The 16,780-nt window shown below is 40.4% G+C and overlaps 1 protein-coding gene across 24 annotated transcripts in view; it reads right to left on the bottom strand.

Moving 5' to 3' along the window:
* Nucleotides 1-16,780, bottom strand: part of PTPRD (protein tyrosine phosphatase receptor type D) — a 1,423,918-nt gene that overhangs the window by 408,678 nt on the left and 998,460 nt on the right. For all 24 annotated transcript variants that reach the window (XM_075209451.1, XM_075209482.1, XM_075209417.1 and 21 more), the window contains exon 9: nucleotides 779-820. The gene's annotated coding sequence lies outside the window, so the exon portion shown is untranslated. The remainder of the gene's footprint in view (nucleotides 1-778; nucleotides 821-16,780) is intronic.

Raw genomic sequence — 16,780 nt, forward strand, 5'->3', positions numbered from 1 at the left:
TAAAAATTATTACCATTTTGAAATTTTACATTTTAGACCGGGGTGAATTTCTGACATAGATTGGACCTGGGTCTTTTTTTTTACTAATAAATGTTATGTAATACAATTCCTTTTAAAGGTCAATCTAAAAAAAGTAATGTTTTGCATTTCTTTAGGTGGCACACTGAGAGGTTCCCTAATGGTCCATCCATAGCCTAACAATTGAAGAAGTGACTTGTTTATGAAAGGGTTGCTAATTCAGCCATTTAAAACTGAACATATATGAAGAACCTTATACATGCCACATGGCTTAATCATTATTAGTTCAGGTGCATGCTACAAAACTACTTTGTACCAAATAATTACAATGGAACTATGCAGAATGGCCAAACCTTATAGGAGGCAAGCTGGCTAACTGAGTCATGTAGAATAAGTGGGTGTGGTCCAATTTTTTAAGCACAAAAATATTTTTGTGAGCAGAAGAAATACTTGCTACCATTGACAAAATATACCAAGTAAGAGGGTGTGAAGAGTAACAAAAATCTCCCTCACAAACCAAATTCAGTTCTGGAAAACCACTGCAACTGCTATGTACATATCATTGGATGTAGCCAGTAACTCTTTCAGTTATGCAACTTTACAACAGTCTCAAAAGTATGCTTACCCATTTATTATCAATTAAATCTTAAATAATATTAACATTATTAGTAAACATATTAACGATGCAGATGTACAAGCCCATAGCCATTGCAAGATAATGGAAAAACAAAATCATTGTTCATTAGCCAATATCTCCTACCTTGTGACCCTTTGTGTGAATGCTGTTTTCCAGTCCTGCAACCTATTGAAGAAAAGATTGCAAATATTAATATTGCAATAATTGATATTAGAATCCAAAGGTAAAGTTAAAGTTGAATCATGAATATTGGTCTACTAATGGCTACCTAGGTTTGTTTACATTCTATGCAATTCACCATCATAATGATTAATCCAATATAATAGCATTTTCTAAACTATTTCATCTTTGTCATATCTTAATGTTACAATTTTTAATGTCTATGATGAAAATGAACCATGTTTCCTGCTGCTATGCATGATTTCGGCTTTTATAGAAATTTGGGACAAATTTACAGCTGAGCACATGGAATGGAGCCATACTAGTTTCAGTGGCTTGCTGGATTCTGGAAGTTATTACTAGGACATAAGCAATGATAACTTGTTAACTAGGCATGTGAGGTCTAGATGTAGTGAGCAAAATGAGGCTCCAAAGCACAGGGAGAATGAAAGTCAATGGGCAGCCAAACTGAATCTGTGATGTCAGTTACATTTTGCTAATGGAAAGGGGCTTATCATAAATAATCAAAGGAAGGCATTAAGGGCAGTGGTAAATCAACTTATAAACATGATGCTACCTGGAATATATCAACATCATCATCAATCATCATCAACATTTATTTATATAGTGCCAGAAAATTCTGTTGTGCTTTTTCAATTGGGAACAAACAATACTGGGTAATACATACAAACAGAGAGGTAAGAGAACTCTGCTCTCAAGCTTACAATCTATGGGACAATGGGAGTTAGAAACACAAGGGCAAATGCTACATCATATTGCACACTGGACCAGCTAGAATGCAAAGGTAAAAGTATTGAGTGGGCTGTGTGTGTAGAAATGTTGGTTAGAGGGTTGTTGTCTTGTGTTAGCTGTGTAGAGGGTGGTAATAGGGTAACCTAGGGAGATTAAGATGGTGGTTGAGGAATATCATAAACTTGTCTGAATAGGTGGGTTTTCAGAGAACGCTTGAAGGTTTGAAGACTAGACAAAAAGTCATACTGTGCGAGGGAGGGAATTTCAAAAAGTGGGTGCAGCCTGAAAAAGTCCTGTAACTGAGAATGGGAGGATGTGATGAGAGTGGAACAGAGACGCAGAATGGAGGTGTCAAGATGGGAGATATTTTGAGACAACTAAGGAGATGTATGTCAGTGTAATTTTGTTGACAGCCTTGTATGTTAGTAGAAGAATTTTATATTGGATTCGTTGAAATACAGGCAGCCAATATAGAGACTGACAGAGAGGCTCAGCAGAGGAAGAACGGTTTGCAAGGAAAATCAATCTAGCCTTATAATTAACTCTTATCTATAGCTCCTACATACTACTCAGTGCTTTTACGAAGAATATTTAATCATTTCATCATCAGTCCCTGCCACAATGGAGCGCACAATCTATATTTTCTGCTATATGGACAAACACACACTAACACACTAGGGCTCATTTTGTCAAAGGCCAGTTAATCTGTGATTTTTAAAGTGTGGGAGGAAAGCTGGACAGCCACAAAGAGCATATAATCTCCACATAGATATTACTCTGGTCGCAACTGAGCTCATGGCTCCAGTACTGTAAGGCAGCAATGCTAACCATTGTGCCGCTTAGACTCCCAATACCTTTCTCCCCTTTGCTCCCCTCCTCTCTTCTCTCACATGTATTGTAAGTGATACTTATAAATGCAAATTATTAATGTTCCTGTAATAATAATAGTGCCAGTATGTTTTGTAGTGTTGTAAAATCAGGAGGAAAAACAAATGAAACATGCATGGACTAACAGATACAGCAACAAAGCAATGCTAAACAAAAGGCTATAATATCAGAGGATTAGGGAAATTTGATTGGCGTCTCTGAAGAGATGTTAGAGTTTAGTAAAATTATATGTATGGATCTCATATAGGTAAGATTGTATAGGTTTGTGACAAAATGAGGGGTCGACCTTGCCCCACCATTGATGCACCTCATTTCATATAGAAAATGGGCTGAAGTCATGGTATTTTTTACTCCATATATTCCCTGATTCCACTGACTCAAAAGAGGTGGTTATTGGGCACTTTAAAATAAAGGTTAAGACTGCTGGGACACTCTCTTATTCATGTTTTCACCATACTATGATATTATGTATATTGTGTCTAAACTCTGGCTTGTGCATGTAAAATTTAATAAAATATATAAAGGAGCCATGGGGAACACCGATCTCGCAAAGACTGTTCAGAGTTCAGCCTGCTCCATAGGTGCGCTTATCTCTTAGCTCTTGTAGTTGCTGGTAGCGGGATTATGCTTCCAAATGGCCAGCCAGACTCTATTGGAAGCACACCAGGGGGTAAATATTTCAAAGTATGATTTTTTCAACGTTTTCAAATCGCAGCAAATCGCGGGTGATAACCCACGATTTTAGCCGCCAAGTCGCCAGATGTATTAAGTTACGATTTTTACCCTGATCTTTAAAATCGCTGGTAATCTTGGCGATTTGCTGCGATGTCAAACACTCCCTTGTTTAACATACCCTGGAGCGATTAGTAAACACATCACTGTTACACTGCCCCTGCCTATACAGCTGTCTGGCAGCTGTCAAAAGTGTAAACTTGTAGAGTGTACAAGCTGGTTAGCGTCATCTGTCATTTTTTTTTTTTAACCAAGCATGTACCGGTTTGGATTACAAATATGGGGGCCCTCCTGGCCTGAAAAACAGAAGACTGCAATCAACAAAGGGGCCCCTTCTGGCCAGAAGAACAGAAGATATTTACAAGTAGGGACATTTGGAATACAAATTATTTTGAACATTTCAAGCAGGGACAATTGGAATTACAAATTCCCTTTGGACATGTTTTACAAGTGTAACACCCCCTTCTGTATTATGCATTGTGAGGGTGTATATATATTGAACAATGCAGATGCTTCTCATCTCGGTACTTGATTTTCAGTGCCTCCACCCGATTCGCTGCTTTCTCTTCTGGGGGGTGTTCAAAAGATACACCAGGGGGAGATTCGGGAAACCCCCTGCCCAGTATTAACACTCTGTGACAAACTGTGTGCTGCAAAAGCCATCCAGGCACATTTATTGAAATGGAAACCCTAAATGCAGCTTTGTAATTTTATAGAAAAATATACTTTGGTATAATTGAAATAATAGTGCAAACAGTACAATACAGTAATAAGACAGTGTGGATAAAAGTGGAGCACCACTTCTTACTATGAACACCCAGTTAACATAATAACTCGCAATAAATCAATAACATTAACAGCATACAATATGAACATTAACTGTCACAGCCTTATACAAAAATATATCAGATACCATACTGGCTCCTGATACTGGGAATATCTTGCGGGGTGAATGTATATATATTTTCCTTATAGCTCTACAATGTACTGCCAAACACACACACACATCAACAGTATTCAAACATGCCACACAAATGGAGCAGTGCACTGCAAGTTGGGGCCCTTCTGTATGGATGCAGCCTGGCATGGAAACATCATGTGTCCAGATTGCAGCTTTTAGATGTCTTTAAATCACTTGCAGTGAGTTACAGCAGTCACAGTATGCAAACCCTCCTGTAGCAACAACTGTAAAATCATTTCTTATTTGTATTCTGGGACTTGTAGTTCCACAAATGATGATTAGACACTTGGTGCACATTTACCTGCCCACCCATCTATCCCTAACTCTACAGCCCTTGTGGCCAGATATAGTCCAAACCCCACTTGAATAATAACAGATTGGTAAAAATAACCAGTTACTTATCTGCACCAGTGTGTGTCACAGGTCTGAACTTTGATTCCAAAAATGGCTTACTTGTAAAATGTCCTTTTTCAGAGGTGCATGCAAACCTCCTCCTACAGCTTCAGACTGAGACTTCCAGCAGGTTCTGTTCAGGACTGCACTGAGCTCTGATATCTCTGCAGACTGTCTGCTCTCTCTGCTCAGACCACCAATTCAGTGCCCCTCTGCCTGGGGGTCACCTATCTGGACTGGTCACACAGCTCAGTCTCTCCCAGGATGCTCCTCTCTCTCCACCCCCTGGTTTCTCAGTCTTCTTAGGCTCAGCCCCCTCTCCACAATAGCATTGTGGGAAATATAGTTTTTCTTCCTGGACTGATAAATAGCTATAGCCATCTCTTTTTTTACTGATGCAATTGTGATTATTAGCCCCTGGATGCTCAAGTCCAACTGCAGCATCCCCAGGGGTTACACAAGCATTTTCAGATTAAAAGCTGCTGACAACAGATGAAGAATTCAGATTGGTAAGTATATTGGGGTTTTCTTAATTTTAATGAATTTATGTGGTATGAATGAGGGTGTTTAATGTATTTATTGGGGTTTTATTATTTTTAATTAAATGTTCTGGCTTTAAAGAGGGTGTTGTGGTTTTGTAAACATTTTGTTTTTTGGTACTACAGATCTCAGCCAGCCATGGGTGTCAGGGCTTTTTCTGGCACTTGTGGTTCTCCAAGTGCCAGCATGCCCGGGCTGCGATGGGTATGCTGGTGTTTGTAGTTATGCAAGTATCAGCATACCCAGACTGTTTATGGCGCCCTGGCTGGCTGGGACTTGTAGTTCCACAAAACAAAATGGTGCCTGTTTGTTTTTTTGAAGTTTATTTTCGCTGATATTACCCTACATCCACCGCCCAGGGGTGTATAAAGCCCTAGTGCTTTCAGCATTGGGCTAAGTGTTCCTAGAGGGGGGCCTGCTCGTTTGTTTCCACGGAACCCACTCCCTAGGGAATCTAGCCCAACTCTGAAAAGCCTTGGGTTGGTTGTCATTATAGCAGGGGGACCCCTGCCACGTGTCCCCCTGCTATAGTGCCACCCAGGCCCGGCGCTCCCATTAGGCAAGGTTAGGCACTTGCCTAGGGCGCCGGGCTCTGGAGGGCGCCTGGAGGGAGCCACAGAATGGTAAATTACTTTAAAACTGTGGGGCGACCGCTGACCATACCTGTCACGGCCGCTGCACAGCATTCAGATGCACGGGGAGGGGGGAAGAGGCTATTGCTCACCACCGCCGCCTCTCTGCTCCGTCTCCTCCCCTCCACTCACTAATGTCAGTGAGTGGAGAGGAGGAGACGGAGCAGAGAGGCGGCGGTGGTGAGACAAGATAAGGAAAGACGGGGTGAGGGGGGAGGACGGAGGAGGGTGCTGATTTTTGCGCTGGGGGGGCGGCGCCGATTTTGTAAAAATGCCTAGGGCGCCATGGACCCTAGCACCGGCCCTGGTGCCACCCACCCTGGCTGGTCTGTCTAGTGCTAGTTGAGTGAAAATCTGGAGGACCCAACGCAACCAGCAGTCGGCTGGCAGCGCTAGGGTTAATAGTTGTCGAGCGGGGGGACCCCACGGTTTTGTTTTGTTTTTTTACATTTATCTTTTACATTTACATTTATATTTTTACACTTTTGACAGCTGCCGGACCTCCGGCTCTATATAGAGAAAGTGTAACAGTGATGTGTTTGCTAATCACACAGCTAGGAAGCAGAGTGTTGTATTTAGAGATTTTATAAAGCAAACCTGGGTAAGTTTGCTTAATCGCAGCTTCATACATTTGAGACTTGTATAGCTAGAGTGACAAACAGTCAGGACTTTGATCTCTATCGATTTTGGAAATGACGATTTTGACAGAAACACATCTCTGGCGATTTTACATGCAATCTCAGATTCATACATCAGCGAGTTTTAACTCTCCTGAGAAAATCGCTGGATTTTCAAAATTGGAGCTTGATACATTTACCCCCAGAGCTTATATGTCCAGTGTTGAGGTCCATTGTGGGAACACATTATCTATCACGGAGTCGACCGTCAGGGATCAAGATGGCGATGGGCAACACATGAGTCAAGGTCCAACCAAAGTGAGATAAGAGCCTACATTTGGGTAGTCAGAAGAGGAACTGTGACTCTAAAGGATGGAAATGGAAAACTGGATAAAGGTTTGTGTCTGGACACTGGAGAGAGATTCAGTGGTGAGATAGTGGAAGCTAGAAGTCAGGACCAGCACCTGCTGGACTGAACAAGAAGTGGAGGTTACAGCAAAGGACTGAAAGGACCAGTGATCTTCCTTCGTCCATGTTCCCTGCAGGTCTTGGGGATATGTATGCCCTCTGAAAACAGGGTGACATTGAACCAGGTTGGTATTTGTGTCAGCAGCAACCGGAGATGACCCTCAGTTACACCTGAATAAGCCAAAAGTTAATAACCCATGGTTGGCTATAAGGAGATCCTATTGCATTGTACTTCCTGTGTGTTATGTCACAACTTTTATAGTGTGATTAATAAAAGTGTTACAGCTCTGTTTGGTATTTTCTGTAAATACACTTAAGCATTCTTTATTCCAATATTTGTCTGGGTGTGAAAATACTTCCACAAATCCCACTGGAGGTGGGTGATAGGCTGAAACTTACTTCAATGAGTGCTGAGTCAGTGTGAGAGTCACATCTGGTAAACCCTGGGTATACTCTCTGCCAGTTGGAGGATGATAGCTGTTAGATGTTGGGAAACCATAGAGCAAGGGTGATGTGGCAAACAGAGATGCAGTAGGGTGCAGCATGTTGGAGGGCTTTGCAAATGGAGAACAGAATTTTGAATCATATCATGGACATTACAGGCATCGAGTGCCATAACCGACAGCACAGTAAAATGATTAGTAAGAAAAATCAACCTAGCAGTCGCAATGAAGATGAGTTTAAGTGGTGCTAGTTTGGTTAATGGATTAGTATGGTGTTACAATAGTTCATGCAGGAAATGCTGAGAGCATTTAGTGTTGTCATTTGTGAGATAATTGCAGATATTGTTGAGTTGGGAGAGTTGAAGTTAACATTGTTTGCAAATGATTTAATGTGAAGAGTGAAGTACAGATCTAAATAAAACATAACCCCAAGCAAGTGGGTTTGTGGTCTGGGAGTGATAGTGGTGTTGCTTAAACAAATAAAGATTTCAGGTGTGCTCAGTCTTATACAGATTAAGATTCAGGTAGATAGAAGACATGACTGAGAAGACAACTGCGACAGAAACCTATATTATTTAAATGAGCAGGAGAGATATTATCGGTTGAGGTGTAGAGATGGGTCATCAGATAAATAGAAACCAAAACCTGCTGCTTGTGTTTCCAAAAATAAAGTATATAAAGGTTCCCAATAGTGTACTGTGTGTTACGCCACCTGACAGAGAAGTGGGGAGAAGTAAGAACCAGCAAAAAATACTGAAAGCAGTCAGAGAGATATGAGGAGAACCAGGATAGGACAGTGACCTTCAGGCCAAAGGAGCTAAAGGCTTATATGAGAAGGGAACGGTCTACCATACCGAAGGCAGCAAGAGATCTAGAAGAAGTACAAATCATTATATTTAGCAAACTTTAAATAATTAAAACTTTAGTAAGAGCTGTTTCAGTGGCAGGTTGTAGAGTGAGATGAAGAAAGAAGGATAGAGACCTCCATGGTTTGCATGGAATGGGTGAACTGTTATTTGGAGACTCAGAGTCTCCTGGTGGATTTTTTAATTTTTCCTTGAAGTAACATACAATGAGCAATGTTAGATGACTGTACTGTTGGATTAAGGTACTGAAGAAGCATTTAGGAATATCTGACTAGGAGGAAATGGAAGGTGTACAGCTGGGCTGTTTTGTTTGGCTAAGTGCATTAAGTGTAGAATTAGATAATGCATTCATATAAGAAGGAGATCTACAGGAAAGCAAAATTTCCTATTGTGGCATTTAGCAGACCTGAAGCATTTCTTAAGGTAGTGTGTTTGTTTGGGGTACAATGATTGCCATTGGTAATTCTCTGAGTTGCAGAGAGCAGAAGAGGTGCATGGTCTTAGGCAGATGTAAGTGTTTGGTTACATTGTTCTGTGGCCATGTTTATACATGAAAAGGAAGAGACAGTGGAGAGGACAGAGTTTAAAGAGTCAATGAGGTGTTTCATGTTCATAGCATTTAGATTTCTGTGCATGCAAATGGTCAATCTTGGGGAAAGGGTGTCAAATCGAATAAAGCGGTTATAGGATAGAAAATCGTGATCTGAGAGAGGTAAGGTTTGAAATAGAACAAAGGTGAGTGAAGATAAGATAAGAAGGGAAAGTCAACATATAAGAAGGGGAAGTCGATAATTTGTCAAGTGGGTAAATACAAAGAATGTGGTTAAATAGACAAATTTTGAAGCAGAGGAGGAATATGGGTCATCAATAGGGATGTCAAATTTGTCCATAATGTTGGTATTTACATGGGTAGAAACTATAACTGTGTTGGCATCAATTCCTTCTAAGCAAAAAACATGCTATATAATAATTGTGTGGAGTTGGGTGGAATAAGGTGGGTGGAGTTTAGGGGTATGGAATAGTTGTTCCTAAGCATTTTGCAGAGCAAAGTAAAAACAAGATCTCATTTTGTGGAGTGAAATTGTTGAAATGAGAGAATGGGATTGTGTGCACATTCTAAGGGGGTACAAACACTAATGTCACAGCTTTCATTTAAATATTCTATTTACATTTACTTCTCTTACAGACATGTCTTGTGATTTGGCATTTGCAAATAAAATTAGGATATTCTATTTAATTTGTATAAGTATTACATAATCTCTAATGAAATTATTGTCATATAGAAGGATGAGGCAGCACCTTAAAATTATTTTTAATGTTTCCTTTTTTCAAGGATGTATGGGTTCTCGTTCTAAAGTCAGAAATTCTGGATAGATAACAGTTTTGTAAATTAGCTTGAGCATAATCCTACCTTGCTTTATGAGATATTTTCAAAACCAATTATACAGTATGTAAAATGAGAAACCATAACAGCTCTAATTAAATAGTTTTATATATTTATTTGAATATATTACATTACGGAAATGTATCCATTACATTGCATGTAAATCTAGCCACATATTTGTCACAGTTATTAAACATAGAAAAAAAATATACTAATGCTGTGTATATTTTTCAGGATCCACACATAAGACCCTAGGTTTTTGATTGCGTTATGCATTAATGCTCAGAGCATAATAGGTTTAGAAAGCCAAACTACAAGTGGATCTCCTAGGACAGTGGCCAATACCTCAGTAATTGCCCCATGCAGCATAGTGTATGCAAAAAGTTAATACATGATTGAGAAAATATTGGCAACCAATTAAGTATTACACAGCTTAGTGAATATATGCACTGTCACTTAGATGTCAAGTTCATTAGAAGGTCCAAAGGGGGCCCAAGTGAAAATGATAAGAAGGTCATGGGGTCATAGCACAAGGCACAGTTCCCAGACTGAGATCTTCTATATAACGAAAATTACTTGCGTAGTCAAGTCCAAGACATGGTCTTTTGGGTGGGGAACAGTGTTCCCTATAAGCTGAGCAATCTGGAAATGATAGAGTTAAACCTGTATCTTACAAGGAAACATCCTGCAGATTGTGAATGCAAACCGTTCGGGTGGAGCCCTCAGGGTCGGACTGGCCCGCCGGTGGACCGGACTATCCACCGGTAGGCCCCGACCCTGAATTGCTCCCCTCTTCGTTGGTGGGGGGAGCTAGAAACTTTAATAGTAAAAAAAACAAAAAACTCACGTGACCGCAGCGCCGGCTCCGTTCGCACTGAATGCCGGGCGTGACGTCATCACGCCCGACGTTCAGTGAGAAGCGCCGGCAAGACAGAGGAGAAGAAAAGGAAGAAGCAGATAGAAAAGGTAAGTGATAGGGGAGCATGGAACAGAGAAAGGGGAACATGGAACAGAGAAGGGGGTGCATGGAACAGAGAAGGGGGAGCATGGAACAGAGAAGGGGGAGCATGGAACCGAAATAGGAGTATGGAACAGAAATAGGAGTATGGAACAGAAATAGGAGTATGGAACAGAAATAGAAGTATGGAACAGAAAAGGGGGAGCATGGAACAGAAATAGGAGTATGGAACAGAGAAGGGGGAGCATGGAACAGAAATAGAAGTATGGAACAGAGAAGGGGGAGCATGGAACAGAGAAGGGGGAGCATGGAACAGAGAAGGGGGAACATGGAACAGAGAAGGGGGAGCATGGAACAGAGAAGGGGGAGCATGGAACAGAGAAGGGGGAGCATGGAATAGAGAAGGGGGAGCATGGAACAGAGAAGGGGAGCATGGAACAGAGAAGGGGGAGCATGGAACAGAAATAGGAGCATGGAACAGAGAAGGGGGAACATGGAACAGAAATAGGAGTATGGAACAGAGAAGGGGGAACATGGAACAGAGAAGGGGGAACATGGAACAGAGAAGGGGGAGCATGGAACAGAGAAGGGGGAGTATGGAACAGAAATAGAAGTATGGAACAGAGAAGGGGGAACATGGAACAGAGAAGGGGGAGCATGGAACAGAAATAGGAGCATGGAACAGAGAAGGGGGAGCATGGAACAGAGAAGGGGGAGCATGGAACAGAGAAGGGGGAGTATGGAACAGAAATAGAAGTATGGAACAGAGAAGGGGGAACTTGGAACAGAGAAGGGGGAGCATGGAACAGAGAAGGGGGAGCATGGAACAGAAATAGGAGCATGGAACAGAGAAGGGGGAGCATGGAACAGAGAAGGGGGAGCATGGAACGGAGAAGGGGGAGCATGGAACAGAGTGAAGGGGGAGCACAGACAGTATGGCAGTGTGTGAAGGGGAGCCAGGAGAAGGAGGGAGCAAAAGCAGCATGGAGGGTGCAGTGTGATTATAAGGAGGCACATCATGGTGATGAAGGGGCGCAGTAATGTGTGTGTGATGGCAAAACGGGCTTGTGGCAATGTAATCTGTGTGTGGTAGGTGGTGGCTAAATAATGGGTGCTATTTTCTTTGTAGGGTGAAGATAGGGCAATTTAATTTTATAGTGGGGACTATTAATTTAAGATGGGGTGGTTTGGGCGCTATTAATTGAATGTGGGGCTGAGTTTGAGGAGCATGAGGTATATTTATTAAATGTGAATATGAATTATTTAATGGCAGTGACGGTTGCAGGAAATAGGTATATTTATTATATGTAAATGTGATTAATTTATTGCAGGGGCTGTCTGTTGGGAGGGAAATAGGTTTATTAAATGGGAATACTATTACTTTTATGTTGGGGCTGGAGAAAGTCCTAAGTATTAAATGTGGGTCCTATTGATTTAATGCCCGGGCTGATTGGAATTTTCTAAATGTACCCATTATTTTTTCCAAATAGGACCCCTCAACATTCCAGGATCCAGACAAGCCGCAGCTAAAGAAACCAGCAGCCACAGGTGGTGACAAGAACAGGTAGGACAGTCTGTCAAATGTTCTGAGTCTAGTGCAGGCTTGGCTAACCTGTGGTACTCCAGGTTTTGTGAAACTACAAGTCCCAGCATACCCTTCCAGCAATAGGCTGCTATATATTGGTAAAGCATGCTGAGGCTTGTAGTTTCACAACACCTGGAGTGCCACAGGTTAGTCAAGCCTGGTCTAGTGGGATAATCCCGATATTTGGTGACTGTTCTGCCCAATCTAAGGTGCAGATCAAGACTGTACTCTTTATACACACTGCATTCTTTATATACTACACTATTGTGCTAGCTGTCCTTTGTGGGCTGACCACTCCCCCTCTAGTGTCTGGTCTCGCCTCTTTGATGGTTGGCCACACCCTCTCTGGTGGGCCCCTAGCATTGCTGTCCCCTGGTGGGCCCTTCATGCCCCAGTCCGACACTGGGAGCCCTCATTAGATTGACCTTTTAACTCTTTCCTTTCCAGATTGCTCAGCTTAGAGGGAACACTTGTGGGGAAGTGAGCGCGAGACTTCAAATTCAGATAGGTGTCACTTAAAAGCTAAGGAACTGTTCTGTTATACAGTTACCAGGGGTCTGAGCAGACAATGGCTGTTCGCAGTATCAGTTGTGGGGTCCAGGGTAGTCTATTTGTATTATATACTGCGCACATGCAGTATATTTATTTATATTTATAGGTTGAAAACCCTTTAACATATATAGAATAGAATGTTATGGTATTCTTTATAATGCATATGTTGATAATGAATGCCAAAGTTATTACATCTGTTAATGCTGTTTATAAAAATGATATTTATACATTTGTTAATGCAACTGTACTGCAAACGTGTGGCATCAAGTTCAGCGGTGCTGTACAATAACTCTGAGCGGAAGGTGTTTTGAGATCTGGAGTGTTAAATACACAACCCTGTATCTTCACAGACTGGCTTGTGCCTTTTATCACTAATATTCTCCTGCACATGATGGGTTTGATGAGTTCTGCAGCTCATCTTTAAAGTCATATTCTTCATGGCTGATGTTTTGTCCCAAAACAGACCTTGTGACTTTTAATAAATATGGATCATTACGTTTGATGCCATTATTTGATAAATAACCTTTTTTGTTCATATTTGCAGCAAAACAAATGCACATTATAATACAGTATGATAATGCAACATCAGAAATGCTAAATTCTGTGAAACTGCGAAGCGTACCTTGGAAAACCGCTATGTTTTTATGCAACACATCATTTGGTGCTAGAGCAGAAAATAATTGGCTCTGCAGAGAAAGTTGATAAGGAATAAAATGAGATGGCTGCCAAAGCAGAACTCTGTCTGAAATGACACTGTCACCAAAGGTTTCTCTAACCTGATCTTCATTTTGGCTTATCATTTTCAGAAACTGTAAAATGGTTTTAGTGGTCTGAAAGCGAAGCCTCACTTGCAAAGGGATTGATTTGGTTGCCAAGTGAAAATGGCCTACATTAACCTGCCACATATATCTAAATGTGTTGATAGAAGTATGCTGTGGAGAAAATTGTCTTAGAAAATTGGCTGATCTCTTATTTCCGAGGCGCAGTTTCTCAGTCATGTGCATGGTGAAGTTGCTGTTTATGCCTGTTGGGTACATAACCTAGCCCTGTTCATTTCTATACTCAACAAACAACTATATACAAATCAAGAAACAATACAAAACTGATTCTACTTGCTCTCCACAACAAATGAAAAACTAAACAGGTAGCAAGTTTAAGAATAAAAGGCATGTCTTATTGGGCGATTCTGCTTTCTATATTACTCTGCACTACTATTATATAAAATAGTATAGGCAATAAGAATTGATGTTTATAATCACAGCGTATCTATGCATGCACATTGTGCATGTAATACATATATAAATAGGATCACAAACACAAAACACATACAGTTCAATGTAAAAGCGTGGGGACTTCTGGTTAAGTTGCCTGTTTGACTGAATCTCTAAGTGAAAAGAAAGAAAGAATCTCTGCAACGTTCAAACTTAAACATAATCATTTGCTCTAGACCAGTTCTTTTTTAACCTAAACAGCTGGCTTTTAGGAATTCATCTAAAACAAGCTGATTTAAGTATTAGTGTCTGTATCTTAAAAAAGGGTTTTATTACAAAGTGTACCAGAGTTTTTATCAACAAAATATTTAAATCAAGAAAAGAAATACTAACTGTATTGCAGTTGCATTCCCAGATAGAAAGTTTTCTTTCTTTAAGTAGCAGGTTAACTACCTTTGAAGCATGCATCTGTCCTTCTACGAATCATTATCTCCTTTTCAAAATCTACATGTATGCTGCAAAATATGGCTGCCAGTTGCACAGACAGAGGCACATAGTTCTCACCATGAGTGTGAAGACAAAGGGGGGGGAGGAGTATGCAGAGCAGACAGAGCTCAGAGGGCCATTCTAAAGCCTCTCTGCTCAAAATGTCATGTGACTGTTGTTGCCATGGTAGACATTGACACTGTGCAAAATTATAAATCTTTACTAGCAGCCCAAAGAAACAAACCAAGGAAAAATAGTAATCGGTGGTTTATGTAATTTTTTTAAATATATTTTTTAATATGTTTATAGTGGGCAGGGGCTATATAATACACATATAGATATATCCGCTGTCCACTATGTAAATTCTTGTGTCTAATCAGGCTGCAGAATTAAGTTTTTCTTGAAATGCGTAGCTGCAGAAATAATTTCAGGGCAACCTATGCTGATACACCAATGGGGCAACCAATTATACTTTCCTTGTGTTGCTTGCACTAGACAGATTAAAGCGTATTGATATTTAGTTGCTATGGTTTATTGCAAATTTACAAGTAAAAGCAACATTACCAAATAAGCCTCGATGTGCAAATGCTTTGCAAAAGAATACATATAAGGTTCCAAATGATAAAAGTGTTATTTGCAAATCGGTTTCATTTTGGGTCATCTACTAGTGTCTATGTGCCCAATAATGCAGCTAATGGGCCTAATTCATGAAGGCACCCAAAACAAAAGTCAATTGTGTTTTTAAATTGCATGTAATTCAGTCATACACACATCTGTATTCAACAAGGTCTAGGTACGCTCTGCTCTGATAGACAAGACACTGCAGTATATGTCCAATACATATATGGAATGTGAAGTTCCAGCAGAACGCACAGAAAAAAAAAATCAATCAATGTCACCTGTTAATAATACGATCATTATTCCCCATAACATACATTTATTAGAATGTTATTGTTATTAATGTATTCTGTACATAATTAATTTTTATGGTTGCTGTTGTTTGCAAACAAATACTCTAGCATACATACTCAGCCGTCATCACTATCACTCGGCACTTACATCTGCCCTGTAGCTGGTGCAAGTGATACAACTGAAAGGCACCTTTGAGATGCCCAAAGCCTGAATCGGGTGCTGCTGCGTACGTTCGACCTTGGCACTCCTTTGCTGTGCATTAATTACATGCATACGCCCATTCCATTCCCTGTTCTGCCCATGAAATCGCAAACTGTTGTAAGGGTCCTTTGAGCTTGAAAATGAACTGGATGTTCACTGGTGTATGATCCGGTTCTATGTATACGCAGAGCGATTTTATGCAAAATACAGCATATATCAGCATTTACTTTCCTTAAGGAATCAGGCCTACACACACTTTACCCACCACCAGTTACAATTTTCATTCCACCACCTTCTGTATTAATTATTCTTCATCTTCACCTTCTGTTTCCTGCCATTGCTTTTTATTTATATCACGGTCCCTGCAGTGTAAAACTTTGCTATGTTGGTGCTTTAGAAATAATAATAATAAAAATAATAATAATAATGTGCCAGAGGTAGCCTGACAAAGGTAAACTGCAAAACTGAGGATGTAATGAAAAAAAAAAAGTTATGACTTTTGGGAATATTCTGACAAGAGCAGACTCTTTAATGCCCTGTCTCGGGCACACAGGCACTGACAGGGGACACACAGAAGTGAGTTTCAGACAGCGCTGCTCAGTGTTGTATGAACACTGCTGTACACTGTACACCGCAATCAGGAAACACAAAGCTATTCTTTTGTAGCGCATCTCCTATTTTTCTTCCTAATAATTTGGAGTTTTTCCCTAGAGTTATCCACGTTATTGCTATGTTTCTAATATTCCTTGACAGCTATATTTTGATATATTTTGAAAACATCCCACAGGATAGAATGAGAAATACTTTGATTGGTTTTATTCCCCCTTCTTACTTCCCAAACATCTGCACTTTATTAGGACCCTCGGTTCCTGACCATTTCCCCTAGCTCGTGCCTATCCTTAGGTACTAAGCACATAACACATGTAATTCTTCATTAAAGACTGAGCTGTCTTGTTTCCAATTTGTACACCGTTTGCTGATTCGAACACTCTGGAGACATCTGGATTCATTTTAAGAGTAAAATCTAATACTAGATTGATTTTCACTTGGCACCCACCAGATGCTTAAATTATTGATAGGTTTTACCAAATCAGCTTGCAAGTCATATCAGACTGTCTTCGAATCTTTTCAATTCTACATGAAGTTCACTGTGACCACTAAACCTAAGCAGTAAAGTCTACTAAAATTAAATTTGCTTAATCTGCGTTGGAGCAGGAAAAATGGTCACTTTGACAGTGTGGCAGATATAAGCATCAAAGTGTAAACAGTGTATGTACAATACAGATACAGCCATAGAAAATCCAGTGTAATACTTTGAGCTTGGAAAGAATAGAGTTAAGAGAACTCACAACTGTCCCTGCATTACAGAAGCTCATGCCTTCAT

This window comes from Mixophyes fleayi, chromosome 1 (genome assembly GCF_038048845.1).
Source record: "Mixophyes fleayi isolate aMixFle1 chromosome 1, aMixFle1.hap1, whole genome shotgun sequence".
In the NCBI taxonomy this organism is placed as follows: domain Eukaryota; kingdom Metazoa; phylum Chordata; class Amphibia; order Anura; family Limnodynastidae; genus Mixophyes; species Mixophyes fleayi.